This window comes from Piliocolobus tephrosceles, chromosome 8, assembly GCF_002776525.5.
Source record: "Piliocolobus tephrosceles isolate RC106 chromosome 8, ASM277652v3, whole genome shotgun sequence".
NCBI classification, from domain to species: Eukaryota; Metazoa; Chordata; class Mammalia; order Primates; family Cercopithecidae; genus Piliocolobus; species Piliocolobus tephrosceles.
In genome coordinates, this window is record NC_045441.1 from 80551851 (window position 1) to 80572379 (window position 20529).

At 37.7% G+C, this 20529-nt stretch overlaps 2 long non-coding RNA genes across 2 annotated transcripts in view; both read left to right on the forward strand.

Moving 5' to 3' along the window:
* Window positions 1-17735, forward strand: part of LOC111552427 — a 48769-nt gene extending 31034 nt beyond the window's left edge. The window contains exon 3 of the long non-coding RNA XR_002734630.1: window positions 17699-17735. This is a non-coding gene — a long non-coding RNA (uncharacterized LOC111552427). The remainder of the gene's footprint in view (window positions 1-17698) is intronic.
* An 813-nt stretch (window positions 17736-18548) lies between these two features.
* LOC111552428 overlaps window positions 18549-20529 on the forward strand; it is a 36786-nt gene continuing 34805 nt past the window's right edge. The window contains exon 1 of the long non-coding RNA XR_002734631.1: window positions 18549-18808. This is a non-coding gene — a long non-coding RNA (uncharacterized LOC111552428). The remainder of the gene's footprint in view (window positions 18809-20529) is intronic.

Genomic DNA, 20529 nt, shown 5'->3' on the forward strand with positions numbered 1-20529 from the left:
CACACACACACACACACACACACACACACACACACACACACACACACCCACACACACCACATTTTCTTTATCCGTTCATCCGTGGATGGACACTTAGATTGTTTCAGTATCTTAGCTTTGTGAATAATGCTGTGGTGAACATGGGAATGCAGAGATCTCTTTGAGATACTGATTTCATTTCCTTTGGATATATTCCCAGAACTGGGATTGCTGGATCATATGGTAGCTCACTTTTCAATTTTTTGAGGAACTTCCATATTATTTTCCATAATGGCTATACCAATTTATATTCCCACCAGCAGTGTACTATAGTTCCCTTTCCTCCAAACCCTCACCAACACTTGTTATATTTTGTCTCTTTGGTAATAACCATCCTATTAGGTATGGAATGATATCTCATTGGTGGTTATCTCATTGTGGTTTTGATTTGTATTTCCCTGATAGTTAGTGATGTTGAGTACCTTTTCATATACTTATTGGCATTTCTGTATCTTCTTTGGAAAAATGTCTATTCAGGTTATTTTCCCACTTTTTAATTGGGTTATATTTTTTGCTAATGAATTGTATGAGTTCTTTATATATTTTGGATATTAACTCCTGATTAGATATGTGGTTTGCAAATATTTTCTCCCATTCCATAGGTTGCCTTTTCATTTGTTGATTTTTTTTCCCTTTTCTGTGCAGAAGCTTTTTAGTTTGATGTAGTCTCACTTGTTTTCTTTGCTTTAGTTGCCTGTGCTTTTGGGGTCATATTCAAAAGATCATTGCCCAGACCAACGTCAAAGAGCTTTTCTCCATTTTTTTTCTAGGCATTTTATGGTGTCGGGTCTTACATTTAAGTCTTTTAATCAAAATCCATTTCGATTTAATTTTTGTGTATGGTATAAAATAGGAGTACAGTTTCATTTTTTTGCATTTGGATATACAGTTTCCCCAATACCATCTATTTAAAAAACTATCCTTTCTCCATTATATATCCTTAGTGTCCTTGTCAAAGATTAGTTGGCCATAAATGCATGGATTTATTTTTGGGCTCTCTGTTCTATTGAAAAGAGACACATTGGTCTATTTATCTCTTTTTACCCCAGTATAATACTGTTTTGATTACTATAGCTTTGTAATACAATTTGAAATCAGGAAATTGTGATGATTCCAGCTTTGTTTTTAAATTCAAGATTGTTTTTTCTATTTGAGGTCTTTTGTGGTTCCATGAAAATTTTGGAATTTTTTTTCTACATCTGGGGCTAGAGAGGATATGGAGAAATAGGAACACTTTTACACTGTTAGTGGGACTGTAAACTAGTTCGACCATTGTGGAAGACAGTGTTGCAATTCCTCAAGGATCTAGAACTAGAGATACCATTTGACCCAGCCATCGCATTACTGGGTATATACCCAAAGGATTATAAATCATGCTGCTATAAAGACACATGCACACGTATGTTTATTGTGGCACTATTCACAATAGCAAAGACTTGGAACCAACCCAAATGTCCATCAATGATAGACTGGACTAAGAAAATGTGGCACATATTCACCATGGAATACTATGCAGCCATAAAAAAGGATGAGTTCATGTCCTTTGTAGGGACATGGATGAAGCTGGAAACCATCATTCTCAGCAAACTATCGCAAGGACAAAAAACCAAACACCGCATGTTCTCACTTACAGGTGGGAATTGAACAATGAGAACACTTGGACACAGGAAGGGGAACATCATGCACCAGGGCCTGTTGTGGGGTGGTGGGAGGGGGGAGGGATAGCATTAGGAGATATACCTAATGTAAATGATGAGTTAATGGGTGCAGCACACCAACATGGCACATGTATGCATATGTAACAAACCTGCACATTGTGCACATGTACCCTAGAACTTAAAGTATAATAATAATAATTTAAAAAATGGAAAATGCAGAACTCCAGATTACAGTCAAATCTCATCCAAAGAAACTTGGCACTGAGTGTCAAGGAACATTTAACAGTTATAGATTAAAAGACTTGAAAGACAAAATACTTTAAAATATAATAATAATGAGTCACATGCATTATATTCATTTAGTAGTTGTAAACAATACCACAAATCATTTTTCCAAATAATAAAAATTTTATGTTTCAAAAAAAATGTGATCCTAAGTATTTTAGTCTTTTCGATGCTATTGTAAATGAGAGTTTGTGTATTTGGATATTTGGTTTCATTTAATGTGAAATTCCTGCATTGCCACCCATGTGATAGAAATTTCAGTATTTAGTATTACTCCTGTTGTAAGTTTCCTGTTCTGGTTGAGACACTCCTGAGTTTAGATTTAGGAAGGAGCTTCATTTGATCAGGATTGAATTTCCCAACAGTTTTCAGGCCATGTGACTCTTTCAATGCAAATTCGCCCCTGGGAAGTGGTTTTCCTGAAGTCTTAACAACTCTCCTTGTTCAGTAGTTCTTTAGTTTAGTTTACAGTGAAGTCAGTAGTTTAGAAAAAAAAAAAAGCCTATTGAGTTGTTAGCTTGTTTATTGATGGACAAGTTGTCCTTGCTTCTGTTGGTGAAACAGAAGTAACAATAGCTGAGTACTCAGGTGGAGGACAGATGGGATAAGAAAAGCAGACCAGGTGTTCTTTCTCCATGGTTCTATTGGGGATTTGAGTTACCCAAGGTGGAGCTCTTCCTCCATTCATGTCTTCCTGTTACAATAATGCCCAAATAGAGGATTTCATCTGCTCTACAAACATTAGTGTTTTCCCCACTGTTGCATTGAATGCTACACTGCAGTGTAATAGGAGATTCCAATTTGAATAGCAGAGATTTATTTTATTTTATTATATATATAATATATGGGCGGTTTTTTTGGTGGTCAACTACCATGCATAAGATATTTTTATAGTGAATCTGCTGTTCCAAATTCTAAGTAACCCACTTCCTCATTAATTTAATGGCTGTACTTTGCTGCCTACGTTATTTTAATAATATTTTTGAGAAAAAATCTCTGCCTTTCCAGAAGCATTAGAATTAATATGAAATATGGACAAGACTAGAAACCAGTCATATTTAGACTGGTAAAAAATTATAATTCTTACTTTTAAGAAATAATATAGACAATTCTCAGATTATCTGAAACAGAAACCTAATTAGAATTTTCAGATCATTTCTGCTCTTGTATTTTTTTTCTTCATTCTACAGTCATTATTATATACCCATTAGAAACCATGAGCTAGCCTGGGCTCTCTGAATATAAAAATAGAGGACATATATGGTGCCCATTCTTGTGAACCCTGGTTTGGTAGGAAAGCTGACAGATAGACAATTACAATAAGAGTGAGATAAGTGGTGGGGGAGACAAAGAAGCACAGATGCTCTGAGAGCTCAGAGTAGGGGCTTGTGTCCCAGAGAAGGTGATGTTGGAACTGTGTCCTAAGGATATAGGGAATTATCCAGGCCAGAGGCATTGTGAGTATAGCATGTGCAGACAGAGGTGGGAGAAAACATAGACCCTGAATTTTCTCTCAACACCTGTTTTCCCCTCTTTCATTTTGGAACTAAACTCTCCAAGTTTTAGCTGAACATAGGGATATCCAACTAGAGATTACAGTTTCCGGTCTAGTTTTAAGATTAGTTATGGCTTATGAGATATGAGCAAAAGTGATGTGGGCTGCCAGTCTCCTTCGGGAATGTTAGGTGAAAAACATCTGTCTGCTAGGAATCACAGTATTTTGGCTTCTTTGTTATAGCAGCATATTTAACAGTGCCATGATAGGATGGTTGGATCATCATCCTGAAACCTTTGGGGACCCTTTGAAAGAATCAGATGTGTTTGCTGGAGTTCACAGCTGACTATGACTTTTTTCTGAGATAAGTATTTTATAGAACTTAAGAATCTCAGATAGTCCTCAACAAAATACTAGCAAACCAAAGTCAACCACATATTAAAAGGATCATTCACCATGATTTTCCCCAGAGATGCAAGGATGATTCACCATATACACATCTAGAAATGTGATACATCACAATAATAGAATGAAGGATCATATGGTTTTTGATCATATATGATCATCTCATATGACCATATGATCATCTCATTAGATGGAAAAACACATTCAACAAATTCAACATTTTTTCATGATAAAAACTCAACAATTAGGTACTGAAGGAATACATCTCAATATAATAAAGGTCATATGTGACAAGTACACGACTAACATCACACTTAATGGTGAAAAGTTTAAAGTTTTTCTTCTAAGATCAGGAACAAGACGATATCCATTCTCATCACATCTATTCAACATAAGATTGGAAGTCCTTGCCAGAACAATTAGGCAAGAAAAAAAAGGCATCCAAATTGGAAAGGAAGAATTGAAATAATTGCAATTTGCTGATGACATGATCTTATATATAGGAAATCCTAACAACTCCACAAAAAAGTTAGAACTAATAAATGAATAGAGTTAAGTTGCGCATATAAAATAAAACAAAAATCAGTAGCATTTCTATGCACTAACAACAAACTATCCGAAAAAGAAATCAAGAAAGCAATAGCTGCAAAAGATACTTAGGAATAAATTCAACCAAGGAGATGAAAGATCTGTAAACTGAAAAATATAAAACTTTGAAAAACTTGAAGATGACACAAATAAAAGGAGAGATATTTTGTGTCCGTGGATTGAAAGAATTAAAAATGTCCATACTTGCTAAAGTGATCTACAGATTCAACGAAATCCCTATCAAAATTCCAATGCTACTTTTCACAGATATAGAAACAACAATCCTAAAATTCATATGAAACTATAAAAGCCCCCAAATATCTAAGGCAATCTTGAGCAAAAAGAACAAAGCTGGAGGCATTAGGCTACCTGACTTCAAACTATATTACAAAGGTATAGTAATTTAAAAAGCAAGATATAGTCATGAAAATAGACACACTGACCAATGTAACAGAAGAGAGCACCCCAAATAAACCCATGCATTTATGGTCAACTTATTTTTGCCAATGGTGTCAAGAATAAACTGTGAGAAAAGGACAGTCACTTCAATAAAGGGTGCTGGGAAAACTGGATATGTACAGGCAGAGAAATGAAATAAGACCCTTATACCGTATACAAAAATCAACTCAAAATATATTAAAGAGTTAAACATCAGACTTGAAACTGTGAAAGTATTAGAAGAAAGCATAAGGGAAAATATATACAACATTGGTCTAGGCAATGATTTTTTTGGGTTTGACCACAAAAGCTCAGGCAAGAAAAACAAAAATAGACAAATAGAATTACATCAAACTAAAAAGCTTCTGCACAGGAAAGGAAACAATTAGTAGAGTCAAGAGGCAACCTATGGATTTGGAGAAAATATTTTCAAAGCATACATCTGATAAGGGGTTAATATCCAAAATATATAAGGAGCTCAAACAACTCAATAGCAATAAAACAAATAACCTGATTTTTTAAAAAAAGCGCTGAATAGGCATTTCTTAAAAGATGTCATACAAATGGCCAACAGATATATGAAAAAATTCTCAACATCATTAATCATTGGAGAAATGCAAATTAAAACCACAATAAGATATCACCTCACACCTTTCAGGGTCGCTATTATCAAGAAGTGAAATATAACAAGTGTTGGCAAGGATATGGAAAAAACAGAACCCTTGTACATTGTGGATGTGAATGTAAGTTAGACATGGGAAAACTGTATGGAGGTTTCTCAAAAAACTAAAAATAGAATTACCATATTATTCGGCGATCTCACTTCTGCGTATATATTCAAATGATTTGAAATCAGTATGTCAAAGAGGTATCTGCACGCCTGTGTTCACTGTAACATTATTCACAATAGCTAAGTTGTGAAATCAACGTAAATGTCTATCATCAGATGAATGGATAAAGAAAATGTGGTATATAACACAAGGGAGTGCTATTTAGCCTTTAAAAAAAGTGGGAACTTCTGTCATTCACAACAACATAAATGAACTTAGAGGACATTATGTTAAGTACAATAAACCAGATACAGAAAGACAAATACCACATGTTCTCACTTATATTTTGGATCTAAAACAATAGAACTTATAGAAGCAGAGAGCAGATTGGTGCTTACCAGAGACTGGGTGGAGGGAATGAGGAGATGTTGGTCAGAGGGTACAGTGTTTCAGGTAGACAGAAGGAATACATGATAAGTATTTGAAGTAATGGGTGGTAAAAACAAGAATCTCAGGTAGGTTTTTAGTATTGCTTACCTTGCAGTTTCAGGGTTGGTGTACCTCAGAACCCATGTGATTACTGCTGTAGTTCGAATGTGTCCCCCAAAAGTTCATGTGTTGGAAACATGATTGCTAATATAACAGTATTAAGAGATGTGGCCTATAAGAGGGGATTGAGTCATGAGGGCGGAGCTCTCATGAACAGATTAATGTTTTCATCATGGGAGTTAGTTCTTGAAGGAGTGAGTTGTTATAAAAGTGAGGTTGGCTCTCTTCTGTGCTCTCTTTGGCACTCACTTGCTTGCCCTTTCACTTTCTGCTGTGTTATGACACAGCATGAATACCCTTGCAAGAGGCCAGTATCATGCTGTTGGACTTCCCAGCTTGCAGAATCATGAGCTAAATAAACTCCTTTTCTTTATAAATTACCCATTCTGTGATATTCTGTTATAGCAATAGAAAATGGACAAGTCGGTCACTCATTGGCCTATGAGGAGTGTACAATTTTCTGGAGTAAATAAATGGGGAATGGTAGGGAAGGAAGGACACAGGGAGAAACGAAGTGAGATGGCTCTTAGGTAACCTTTTTCCTCCTGTTGCTCACATTTTCCTCACAGTATTTCCAGCTTTGAAAGTCCCAATGCTGGCAGTTCTTCCCAGTGTTCTGAGAAAATGGGAATATGCCTGGTGTGCCGGACTAGTATTATTTGACCCTGTGTGGGAAATACCGGCAATCACACTAGGCCCAGGGCCCCCTTCCTCACTGCTCCTACTCTGTCAGGGTTTCCCAGCCCTCCAGAGATTCAGTGGCTGCCACTGCTACAAATGGAATATCCTATTCCCCTTGCCAATTCAAACTGGGGATGCTCGGAAGGAACATTATTTAAAACCAATGTTTTTAAACCCACAAAATCCTAGGGATAGATGAGCCTACAAGGCACGGATTTCTTATCACAAGATAATTTATTCACATGAGTTTGTTTGATTGGCACCATTTTAGATAATCATGCCTGGATCCTGTCTCCCTTCCCTTAGCTTGGCCGCAGCTGAAAGAAAAGTTCTCTTGCTTGTGCTTTAACATGGTTGATCTGGGCAGGTCTGGAGGAGCTCTGGAGGTCTGTAAAGGAGGTAAGCTCTCCAGGAGGCTGAAGTTCAGAAAAACCGGAATTAATACTCCTTTTACTTAGGATTGTCCCTTATCAGAGTTAATCAATAACGGGACTGAAATTTCTCACCAGGGAATGATGTAAAATCAGTAAAAGGTTCAGAAATGGTGGCCGGGGATTTACATTAAGTGGGACTGGTCTTAGCCTGGTTGTACATGCCAAAAAAAAAAAAGCATACATTTTATTTCTAATTGTGTTAAAATACATATAGTTCAGTAATGTTATATGTCTTCACATTGTTGTACAACCGATCTCAAGAACTTTTTCATCTTGTCAAACTGCAACTCTATATCCATAAAACAACAACTCTCCTGTGAAATATATGCATATATTTTAACTGAAATATTTTTCCCCATCTCTTCACTTGGCTACCTCATCTTTCAGGCCTTAATTTAGATGCCACCTTTTCCAGGAAACCTTCCATGATCATTTATGTTCAGTGCCCTGAGTGCCCTCTTTTGTATGACTTGTTCTGTTTGACTGTAATTATATGTTTAATTTAGACTGTGAGCTCTTCAATGGTTGGCGAGGGGTCAGTCTTATCGATTATTGTCTCCTCAGAGCTTAGTGCCTGAAAAGGAGGTGCTTCATAAGTAATTGTTAAATTAAAAACCATCTATAACATTACTGAGACTTACTTTAGACCCAAGTGAAATGAGTTGGGATGGAGTTTAGACAGATCACATCTGCCTACAGGGTGTATATCCCAAACCTTCTGTCAACTACTTGTATTTGAGAGGAAAGCGAGGCACCAGGAAAACAAAACCTTCTGAGAATGACTCTGCTTTCAGGAAATGAAATGACAGGAACACATGTAGTATGGGGAAAGGAAAATAGGATTGGAAATTAGAAGTCCTGAGGTAGAGCCCTAGCTTGTCTACTAATTACCTTTGTGATCTTAGACAATTCATGGAACCTCTCTGAATGAAAGTTTCCTCATCTGTAAACTATGGTTAACATAAAACCTGCCACCTTCTGTCACAGAGCTCTTGTGAAGTAATGAAAATGCTTTGTGAACTATAAAACAGCATAGAGGCATTAATTATTAGAACTGTAATATTACAGTGAGGGTTGTAACTTAGGGAAGGGCAAGCAGGATTCCTGGATGCCTCCAGGAGTCTGGAGGCTCCAAGTTCAACTTCACAGATAATTTTTCTTTGGAGACTGAGCTGAGGCTTTAGAACCTGATTCTCTCATATAGAATGGCCAGCTTCATTTTCCTTGACTGCATTGCTTGGCCTTCAGGGAGGCCAAGCAATATGCAAAAGGGATAATATGAGAACAATAAAAAGAATTCCTGTGTAGAAAATCGAGATTTAGAGAAAGCAAGATTGGAGGTCAGGAGAAAAATCACAGGGTGAGAACTGGGGACATGGCTGAGACTTTCTTTTTCAGCCGTGTGAACCCAGGCAAGTTTGTTCTCCTGGAAACTTTACCAGGCTGGTATCTTGCTCCAGATGAGCCTCTGTTTCAAAATGCAATTGTAGTTCAAGACCATTTCAAAACGCCAGAAAACTGGAATAAAAATCTTTTTTTTTTTTTTTTTATAAGAGTCATCCCATCGGCCTGGATGCTCTGGAGTTTCCAGACTGCTTTCTCCCTTGTTATAAGAGATTAAGAGATATCCACTTAAGGGGTACCATGAAGTTGCTCTAACTTTAAGTTTAGACTTGGAGAAATTAAAAGCTGTGCAACCTGATCTGAATAGAAATGTGGTCACAAAGCGTAAAGAAAGTCAATGAAAACAGGATTTTAATATTTTAGAAGCCATTTCCTCTGCTGCATTGGAAATTCAAATAGAACAGCACAAGGGCATGGGAATTGGAAGCAGAATATAAAACCTACCAGGACAGAAAAGCAAAACAAAACAGATATGCCTCATTTCATTGTCCATCATAAATAGTTCTTAATAAACAGCTCAAATATGGGAAACTTTCCTTGTCCTATTTAATCTCAAGGAATAAAAAGCAAACTTAGGAACGCAGGTGAAGTTTTGAAATTGGGCAATTTTGGCCCAGTTATTGTGCTGTTAAATGTTTATGTATATGAAACATATTCTTGGAAGATGTCTGGAGCCTGTCAGTTACTTCAAATCACTTTCACGTCCACATCTGTTTCCCATTATGAATCTCTTCAGATTTGATTTTTTCCCTATTGCTCACTTTCTCATTGTAAAACAACTAATATATTTATTTAATTTTACTTCTCCCATGCTTTTTGTTCCCTTTGATGTGTATAAAATGTAGCTACTACCCAGAAACACCCAAATGGCGAAGAGTAATTCTTAATGCTAAAAGATTGGTAAAATCACTTTTCCTTTGATTCAGTAAATAGGGCTGTCAGTTTGGTAGGTGAAAATGTATATTTGAAATCTGACAAAATGCCAACATATGACATCAAATTGTGAGCCAGGAACACTCCCATTGAGTGGATCCTCCAGTGACACGTTAGGAATGCATTTGCTGGGAAGGCATTCCACCCAACTCATATCCCTCAAGGTGATTAATTGCCTGGTGTGTCTGCTTTGTGCTTTGAACTTGAAAAGCCCAATATAAATACAAAGTATCTCAGGATGGGGATGGTGGTGAGGATGCTAATGACAGGATGATACATAAGAACCTTAGTGAAATGTGACTTTAAACACTTAAACAGAATTCAGTATTTTTTTCTCTCTCTCTCTCTTTTTTTTTCTTTTTGACACAAGGAAATAGCATTTGAATCCATGCAGGAATTCACTGGGTTTGCTTCCAAGATGGCATATTGCTTTACTTCCATTCACAATGATTTTCAGGTTTTCACACACATGGTACATGAATTACTGGTTCTGTGTTCCCATCACTTCGGCTGCTATTAACAACTGGAGAAAAGAATCTATAAAACTGTATAGCCTATACTTATCTCTGAACAGATTTAATTGGCCACACCTTAAAAGGAATTCCTTCCTTTGAATATATTGTGCAACCAATGCTTCCCCCCAACCCCACCCCACTGCCTCCTCCTGACTTCCAATCAATTTGGGGCCTAAGGCTGGTGTAATCCATCGTTGACAGATATGTTTAATGAGCCTGGCTTTGAGCATTTGTAGCTGAGGGACTGCGGATTAGGTTTTATCTTATTTCACATCTTGATTAATAATCTGGGAGGAAGCTTCGACATGCTAATGGAATGAAATTTGCAGTGTGAATGAAGCTGGGAGACCTTGCAAAGCAAGAGGGAGCTTAGAAAAGCCAGTGGGGGTGGGCAGATGGGAAGGCCTGTGTGAGGTGGCCCCATGGCGCTGTTCGCAGAGGGGCTGTGGTGAGAGCCAGAGGCCCGACCCTTTCCTAGTGTTGCCACATGGGATTTCAAGGGCCGCAGCTTGTGTGGCTGCCCAGCACAGAGCTCTTTTGCAATGTGTTACTCACTGCTAATTCATGCCAATTTTGGGAAAATAATCAGAAACACAGGTTTTCCACATTAAGGAGGAAACCGGACAGCAGCAGTGCTCAAACAGATCTGGAGGCAGTACTTCCTTATGGGGTGGGCTGTTAGGAAGTGTTTCATGAATGGGCTTCACCATCTGCACATGTGGAAACCTCTTGCTCTGGTCACCTGAATTAATTCTCTTGGCCTATCAAAGTGCTTCTAGAACAGCTTCTCTATTAGGGGAGAAATGCCACCTAAATCTTCCTCCAAACAGAAGCATTCTCTAATGATCGAAAGAGCTGGATCTCTGTGTTAGAAAAACCTTAACTTGATGTTCTCTCTGATCTGTGTACCCATTTTAATGAATCTAGTAGAGGCTGAATACTCTGACTCCCCTTCCTGTGGTGATATAAATGCTTTCCCCGCAAGGTTCGAGTTAACCCAGCTGTCTTGATTTGTGTGAGGAGTACTGGTGGGCCGCCAGTTTAAAGTGAAAATGGGGCTAGAGAGCACACAGTGTGGCTTATTTGTTCTCGATTAGTTTGCCTCTTGCTTTCCAGTGGTGACTTTCAAGAAACAAATAAATTATACTTTTAAAACAAGAAAGGAAATTAGAGTCAAGAGTCTTTATTTCACTCCATCTCTGCCTGAACCTGAGGCCTGTAGAGGAGACTTGCCTTGCCCAGAGTTACCAGGATGGATATGAATGGAGCTGGGATGTGAATAGTTCTTTGCTTCTCCTTCCATCCTGTCTCCCTCCACAGAATTCCTGAGCTGCCCAGTATTTAGACTGTAGGCCACATGGATATCTGTCATGTCCTGGGGAGACTCACTAGATAACATATGGCTTTTGATTAATTTATCAGTCATAGGATCAGGAATTTTGAAGATTTAGGAAAAGTCTTATGACATACTTTATGGAATTTTAAAAATGTACCAGAAGTGAAGAACATGTTAACTTTTGAGCACTTTGCTCATAGGAAATGTTGCTCCTGAAATTTTCCGAGAAGGCATGGAGAAGGAATCAGGGAAAGAATTTGATTTTTGTAAACTCTTTTGAAATTACTGTCAATTTCAAAGCTATTTATGTATCCCAGTTCTTTGGCTAGGTGAATAAAGGAAACTTCTGTAACATCTGGAAAGATGAAAATGCCAAACAAATTATACTTCCCAATGAACCCATTCTGTTGTAGTTTTAATATCGAGCGACATACTGGTTAACAATCTCAGTGCATTGTCATTGAAATAATTGGAAGAGAGAAGGCTGTCATATCAAAATTAGCCACTTAAGAGCAAATTGAAAGATAGGGCAGGGGAGGACTCTTGGAAGAAGAAGGAGGAGAAAATATAATAGAAATAATTCATGGAGACCTGTTATTTTAGTTTTAGCAGTTTTTACTGTGTGTCTGGCAAATTAACATATTACTACTTATTAATCATAATATTTATCTGTGAAAAAAGGTGAAAGTTTAATTTATTTGAAGGTTGTTATTATGTGTTGGAATGAAGATATTGGACAAGTATAAATATAAGTGTGATTATTTTTACTATCTTTGGTTTAAACTCCTAACTTCAAAGTCAGTGGTGAAGGAGGGGTTCCTAACGCCTAGGAGTTTGTGGCAGGTCTCTGAAGTATAAATTTTGATTCACCCTAAATATGAAAAACATGTATTTCCCAGAAGAATAGATTTGACCTTTTAAAAAGTTTTATTTTCTAATAAAATAATGCTGGTGTAAGGGATTTTTTTATAAATAAAAAAATTCATATTTTTTTATAACTTGCTTGAATTGTGTGAGCTTTATAAGTTTAAGAGCATGTGGCCAAAGCAGTGTGTACGCATAGAAGTACAGAAAAGCCCTCCTTAAAGAAAGAAGTAAAATAGTGGGAAGGGAAGCAAAGGAAAAATAAAATCAAGTTGAAATCAAAGGAGGGGTAAAAATGTCAGTGGAAAAATAGGAGAGTCCAAATCTTCTTGAATATTTTATAGCAAGCTTTAGAGCAAGCTTGATCACCCAAAGGACACACCGCAGGGATTAGTGTTCGAAAATGAACAACAGATGTTGCATGTCAACAGATAATATCCCAGTGGGTGAAGAGCATTTAGGGTGAAAGAAAGTAAAACACATTGTCAGGTGGTCTCTGGTAGTTTGGGTAAATCTTTGATGAGGAATAAGTTTCTTGTGTAACTGTCAGAGGTTTATTGGAGCAACCCAGTGATTTTTCCAGTTAATGGCGTTCTAGTGAATATGCAAGGAAGATTAATCAGGTAATGGTCACTTATAGAACATCACTTGTAAGTCACTGAACTTTGACATAAACCCTTCTTTGAAGGAGGCTATAACTGAAAATGACTCTGATTGACAAATGTCATTGAGGAAGTTGGCTTGAGTAGGGAGGAATTATTGCTCTTTTTAGCACTGAGACCTCCTCAAAAATATTTTTCCTGGTCACTATATTTGTAAGGTGGCTGTATCCTACTTCTTCAGTGATCTTTATTCCATTCCTCCACTTTACTGTCTTGATTTATCATTCTGTGAAACTGTGTACATGTTTGTTTCCTTGGTCACTATCTGTCTTTCTTATCAGAATAAAACTCCATGAAATTAGAGATGACCTTCATTTTCTTCATCACAATATACCCAATGCCTAGAATAGTGCCTGGTACATGGTGGGAAGTTCAAAATGCATCCAATGGTATTTCAGACATAATATTTAATTCTATAACTTGAATGAAGAATCAATATATTAAGTCATGATAAGCAGAAAGATAGAACTCAGGGAGAAGAGAAGATGGAAGAGACAGACAATTTACAATTTGCATATCCTTCATGTTTCTTGACTATGGATTAAGAAAGTATCAAGTCTGGACTGCTGAGTGTAGACAGTCTCTGATCAATCTGATGTCTTTCAGAAACTTGCATCAAAGGACAAGACAACATGGAAGTGATGTCTTTATTTCAAGTGAGACCACTGAGCATCAAATATATCTATCAGCTCATTCTTATTTCATCTCTTCCTCTCTCCTGCCCCCAACTTCCCTAAACAAAAATACTGAGGATTACTGTTCTATTTTTAGAAACTAGGACACTAACTTTTCTGCCAAAATAATTAATCTATTCACTCAGTATATATTATTTGATAACATACTAAACAATGGGGCCTCCCAAAGAGACTAAGACATTGTTTTAACTTTGCATGAACTTTATCATTAATGATGAACAGATCTCTAGCTGATATTGTGATTGGTGAGATTCCAAGGTTATTGTTCTCAAATGAGAATAATGACCCTATTAGGATCTTTTGGTCTCTAGCTTAATTGCTTTGCTTTGGGACATCAGTGGGAAAGGGAAAGATCTAGAAATGGAATTTGTATAACTTACGTTCACTGAAAATAAGACGCAAAAATTAAATAACCATTTCAAAATGATTGCCATCTTAAATTACTGACAAAATTTTAAAAATCATTAACAAAATTATTCTGCCAAACACTTTATTGAGCTCTGTTCCTCCCATTAATTTAGTGAGCTTGTTTTTCTTCTGTGAAGGGTCAGTTCTGTTCAACAGATTGAGTGCCTACTCTGTGGTACTGTGTCTATCCAAAATGAGATAGACAAAACCCTTGCCCTTAGGAGCTCAAAATCCAGTGGAGGAGACAGACAAACTGTAACCAAAAAATACTACAATAAGAACAGAAGTCTGCACAACATCCTGGAGTAGCTCAGAAAAGGGTCGGTTAACTCTCTGAACAATGAATGAGTAAAAAGAATAGGGAGGTGACGTAAGCCAAGGAGGCCTACCTTTTTGTGAAGAGGAACTACTTCAAATCTCTCCCGAATCTGGAGGGTGGAAGTGCAGACATCAGTCTCGCAGAAAGGTTGGCACTGGAGAGCCTGTGAGTTGTTCCAGGTTTGTTTCTCAATCTAAGCATTGAGATCGTGGTAGGCTACATGGCTTTAGTATTGGAAGATGAGTATGGCCTATATTTTTTCATAAAGGTAAATTTATTTTGCTTAAGAAATGTCTCTTAATCTGAGACTATGTCTAGTTTGGTGTTTAAAATATTGTGTCTTTTGCAAAATGATAACAATGAGAGGTTATTGTTGTTTTGATGCATTTATTTGGCAGAGATATACCCGGGATCAGGAATCAAGGGGAGTCAACAGAAAAGACAACAGGAGTTAAGCAGAAGTGACATGTTGATTGTGCAGGAAAAATATCTCTTCAGAGCTGTTTTTAAAACCTTGGTGGTGCATACTTGTGCTCTGTGTGTGTGTGTGTGTACACGTGTTTTATGACACTACTGTGTACTGGGCAGTCCAGCCATAAAAATGGAGGGAAGAACCACTGCCTGCTTGGCTCCCTCCTGGCAAAGAGAAAAGGTAGAGATACAGTGGAGAGACAGCACCAATCTCATTAACAGTCCTTTCAATCAGTGGTCCATCAAGGAGGCAGGTGGTGAGGTGAGGCGATGGGGAGGGGAACCTCTAATCAGTAGAGGAACTGAGATGGAATTTCTCACCTTTTTTCTTCACCAGCTCTGCTAGAGAGCTGCTGCTTTATTCTGTAATCAGATGGGTGTGGGTTTGAATTTGAGCTCTTTCACTCACTAGCTCTCATAGCAGTGCTATGAAAATGAACTATGACAATCTGTATGATAGTTGTTTAGCAGAGTATCTGGCACATAGCAAATGTTCAGTAAATATTACTACTGCCACCACTGTTGTTATTAAGTAGTTCCATTCATACTAAACCACCACTGCCAATCCAGAAGCAGAAACTACCATTAATCAGCTTTGGGGAAATATCAGAAGTAGGACATGAGTGCTGGAGGTTGGAGTCGTCCCAGTAAGGTCTGGGGATTGCAGCAAAGGAGAAAGAGCAATCCTAAGGACAAAAGCAGCGAGGGCAAAGGAGTCCTGCAACTGTTCAGCCAACGGTGTCAGTAAATTGGATTTAAGTTAGTCAGGGATGGGGAGAAACAAACAAAAAGCAGATGCCATTGGAAAAATAAAAATAACTAGGACGACAGAGATATGTAAAAACAAATCAGTCCGTAAATTTATATGGCAGGATTATGAACAGAATCCAAATATCAAACAATTTTATGGTCTAACTATAACCTTCCCTTTGAAATGAAGATATCATTGCCAGTCCTTGAGGGTTCAGCACATTTTGGATTTAAATTAAATGTATAAATCTCCTTCTTCAGTCTGGAATAACCAGATTTTGAACATTGTAAGCTAGCTTCTCTGTCTTGCAGCTTTAAAAATGATAACACAACGTTATTTGTAGTATTGACAATAATATGTAATTATCTTGCTATCTTAATTTGATTTAGAAACAGATCCAGCAGAGAAAGTAATGAGGTTTCCTTTAAAGGAGAGAGTAGGTAAGATAGGGTAGAGCTGGCTATGCCCGTAGTCCCAGCATTCTAGAATCCAATGACTCATGCATTTATCAAACATGAAGTGAGCAGTGGGAAATACAGGTAAAGAGAGTCTCAAGGCACCTCCCTGTAAAGAGTTTATAATCTGGAGAGTAATGAGACATGAAGAAACAATACAATGTAATGTGGGAGATCGTAAAATAGGGACTCAAATAATATGCTATGGGAGTCTAGGGGGAAAAAATCCCCTAACTTGCATTGGGTTGTCATCAAAGACTTCCATAAAGAGTGCAGGCTGAATCACCCGAACAGAAATTTTCAGAGTAGAATTATGGACTGAAAGCGTAGGGGGTAAGGTGGGGACAGGTTTTCAGGGTAGAAAGCTGTCTATAGAGAACGTGTTACTTTCAGAGAACAAGTATTTCACTGTGGCTGGAATAAAGGATACCTTTGGGAAAATGTCAGAAGATGTGATGGGAAAGGTAGGCAGGGGATAGATCACAAGTGGATTTTTATGACTCAGTAACAAATTTGAATTAATCCTGTAGGTGGGGGAGCACTTTGACCAGATGGCATTTTAGAAAGATACTCAGTGTTGATGTGGAGACTAGATTCGATTGTTTAGAGACCAAAGATGGTGACTCAAGGTAGGAGGCTACCACATGGTATAGGTGGGATGTCACAAGGTAGTGGTTAAACTGAGGCAGTGGTTGTGAGAATGGAGAGGAGGGTGATCATCTGGGTATGTGGGGAGTGGTGATAGTGTGGGTTAGGAATGAAGATGGGGTGTTGGATTATATTCTGAATTCTCCCTTAGGAGCTAGGTAGATGAAGATGCCAATCACCAATGTAAAGGATAAAAGACAAGTTAAGGGTTGAAGGGCTTTCTTTAAAATACACTCCATTCTCTGAATTAAAATCAGTAAAAGGATTTTGGGTGATACACTTGCCATGTGATTCACAAGTCCCCATCTCCCAGACTTTGTGTTTTTTTTCCTCTACTTGGCGTGTTCTCCCTCAACCTTCTACAAATTCAAGAGCTATCTATTCTTATAGATCCAGCACAAATGCCAACTTTCCCAGGAGGCCCTCTTGCATCCTGCAGCAGTCAAAAGTAATTTGCTCAGTGGCTCACTGTTATGTACCAGTTGTGTGATCTAACCACCCTCTCTTTCCATTTTGTCATCTGTAAAAAGGGGTTAGTATTAGTATCCACCTCACAAGCTTACTTATTAAATAAATTCACTTGGGTAAAGCAATTTGAACAGTACCAAGCACACAGAAAGCGCAGTAATGCTGGCTGTTATTGTCATCCTCCCTTCTGGTACTAAACCATTCCTACATTGTATTATAGTAGTTAATTATGTAAGTGTCTGTCTCCCTGACCAGACTACTCCTTGAGGGTAGGAATAATCTTTTGAATTTCTTTCAGTACCAAGCATAATGCCTTACACTACAAATATTTATTGATCCACTGAGCTCTTCCATACTGTTGTTTTGGGCTACAGAGTTTTCTTGTTTAGGGCAAGCAATACATTTCAACTTATTTTTTTCCCCTCAGGCTTGAAGAATCAGCCCAGAGTTTGAAACAATTTAAGAGGTATAGTTGATGGTTAAGATATGCTGTCATTCATATTTATGGTTTCCTTAATACTGAATACCTGGGCAGGAAAGCAACCACTGATTATTTCATTTTTCAAGTGGGAAACCTGGCCTTATTTATTACTTGGTTTCCAGGAATGGTGAAAACTGAGGACTATTTGTAATTTTCCAAAGAATATCTATATTATCTCAGAATTCATAACTTCCTAGTTTTTCTATCTACTTCACTGATGCTAAGCTAAGAAAGTGACTTACTATCCAATTGTCCACCCACACAATAATTGTGTGGTCTAATAATTCAAGGCCATATTTTCCCAATTTAATGATAAGTATGTCTTAAATTCATGTTTCTAGTAAGGCTAGTCCATAGCAAATAAAACCCATTGTCATCTGAGTCTAGTCGTGGCATGTCTTTTTTATAGGTGGTTCCACGTAAGTGAGTTTTTCAGGTAACTAAAGCTTGTAATTCAGATGCCCAAATGGTTTTCATTTTAATTACATGGATTAGAAATTATTTAAAATAACGACTCCCTTTTTTTGCTTTCTTAAGCATAGTATCTCAAACATAAGATTACCTTTTATTGATAAGTTATTAATGTAAAACTTAATTAAATAAGCTTTTATTTAGTACTGTACCACATACTAAATGCTGAGGACCCAAATCTAAAGATTTGAATTCCGCCTGCTATGCAGTGCTTTTATTATTGTGGGAGTGACTCTGGGAGATATTGAGCTATATAGGACTGTTTGTCTCTGCACTAATATCTCTTAACTGCTCTGCCCTTTTAGATTTTTAGGTACACTTTTTTGGAATTTTTCCAGCTTCTGCTCCTCTGTTGTGCTGTGTCAACCACCAAGTTGTGCCAGCTGAGAATTGTGGTCTCAGGTCTCCATCCAGATCTTTGGTTGTGTGGCCACATGGATTCAGGCAGCTGAACTTGAGCATGGAGGCACAGGCTTTCCCTCTAAGGGTCTCAGGAAGACCACCAAACATCAGGGGAAACCGAGGCTGAGGTCTACATGCAACAGTGTTTGAAGAGCATGAGAACACACTGAGACCAGCAGAAAGGTATATAAAGTTTGTTAAGTTGAGAAACTCAGATAATCTGTCCAGCTGTGCCTAGCTCCTCTGGATTTAAGGGACCTTCTTTTTCATGGAAAGGAGTTTTTCTGGAGATCAGCCTCTGAAGGTGGATCCGAGGCCATGATCACAGTCTCCTGTGTGAGAAATCATTTCCTGATGCTCCTGGCATTCTTCCAGAAACCCCTCTTTCCACTTTCTAATGCTGTCATAATTACCTATAGGTTACAAAATATTTTCTGTCTGTTCTTGCTAGAAAAATGTGTGAAGAGAGGGTAGGTAGGTTCTAACCCTTGGTCTATGATTTAGGCCGTTCTTGCATTGCTATAAAGAAATACCTGAGACTGGGTAATTTATAAAGAAAAGAGGCTTAATTGGCCATGATTCTGCAGGCTGTACAGGAAGCATGGTGCTGGCATCTACTCAGCTTTGGGAGGCCTCAAGGAGCTTTCACTCATGGCAGAGGGTAAAGCGGGAGCTTGCCTGTCACATGGTGAAAGCAGGAGCAAGAAAGAGAGGAGGGAGCTGCCACATATGTTTAAACAACCAGCTCTTGTGCGAACCCACTATCATGAGGACAGCATCAAGCCATGAGGGATCCACCCCCACGACCCAAACACCTCCCACTAGGCCCCAACTCCAATATTGGGGATTACATTTCCACATGAGATTTGGAGGGGATAAATGTCCAAACTGTATCTGTCCATTTGTAATCTACATGAAATTTAGTCTATTGACTTTATAGTGTCTCTTTGTCTTTCTGTATTGCTTGGTTCTTGACTATTTGTGGGGATAGTTGATGTCATAAAACAAATGAGTTATCACGGTCTCTGGAACTGTTATTGAAATGATTTTTGCCAATATTTTTCTAGGAATATATGTCAAGTTTTTATGCTTTCATTTTAAAGACATTTTCTTTGTTTTCTAAAGATAAATATTACTTAACACTATCAGCAACTTCATTTTCCACTTCACTTCTTTAGGAGTTTTAAAAAAACACTGATTAGTGGCACTAAAATAGTTACATTAAATGCTCTGAAATGTAGCTCACCAGAGAATGTAGATGAATAATATTTTTCTTAGTAAAATATGCTGTTTAAACTCCTCTTCCTCTCTCATTTTTCTTAATCCTTCTCTTTCCATTTCCTCTCTATTAGTACTTAGACTCATTAGACTCAACTACCTCCTTCCCTTCTGTTCTTTATCTGGTATTTAGTTAACACTCCATTCTAGGTGCTCACTGTAGGAACTTATACTCTAGAAGGGAGGGCAATGTACAGAAATTCCATAATAAAACAGAATATGTGCTTAAATGCTATAAGAGTTATAAAATGTATTAGGAGAAATTCTTCATTAAGGAGAGATGATTCTTGATTGAGTGATCATAATGGTGATTCTCCAGCATCTGTTGTTTCCTGACTTTTTAATGATTGCCATTTTAACTGTCATGAAATGGTATCTCATTGTGGTTTTGATTTTCATTTCTCTAATGGCCAGTGATGATGAGCTTTTTTTCATGTGTTTGTTGGCCACATAAATGTCTTCTTCTGAGAAGTGTCTGTTCATATCCTTTGCCCACTTTTTGATGTGGAAAACTGGGTAGCCATATGCAGAAAACTGAAACTGCACCCCTTCCTTACACCTTATACAAAAATTAACTCAAGATGGATTAAAGACTTAAATGTAAAATTGAAAACCATAAAAACCCT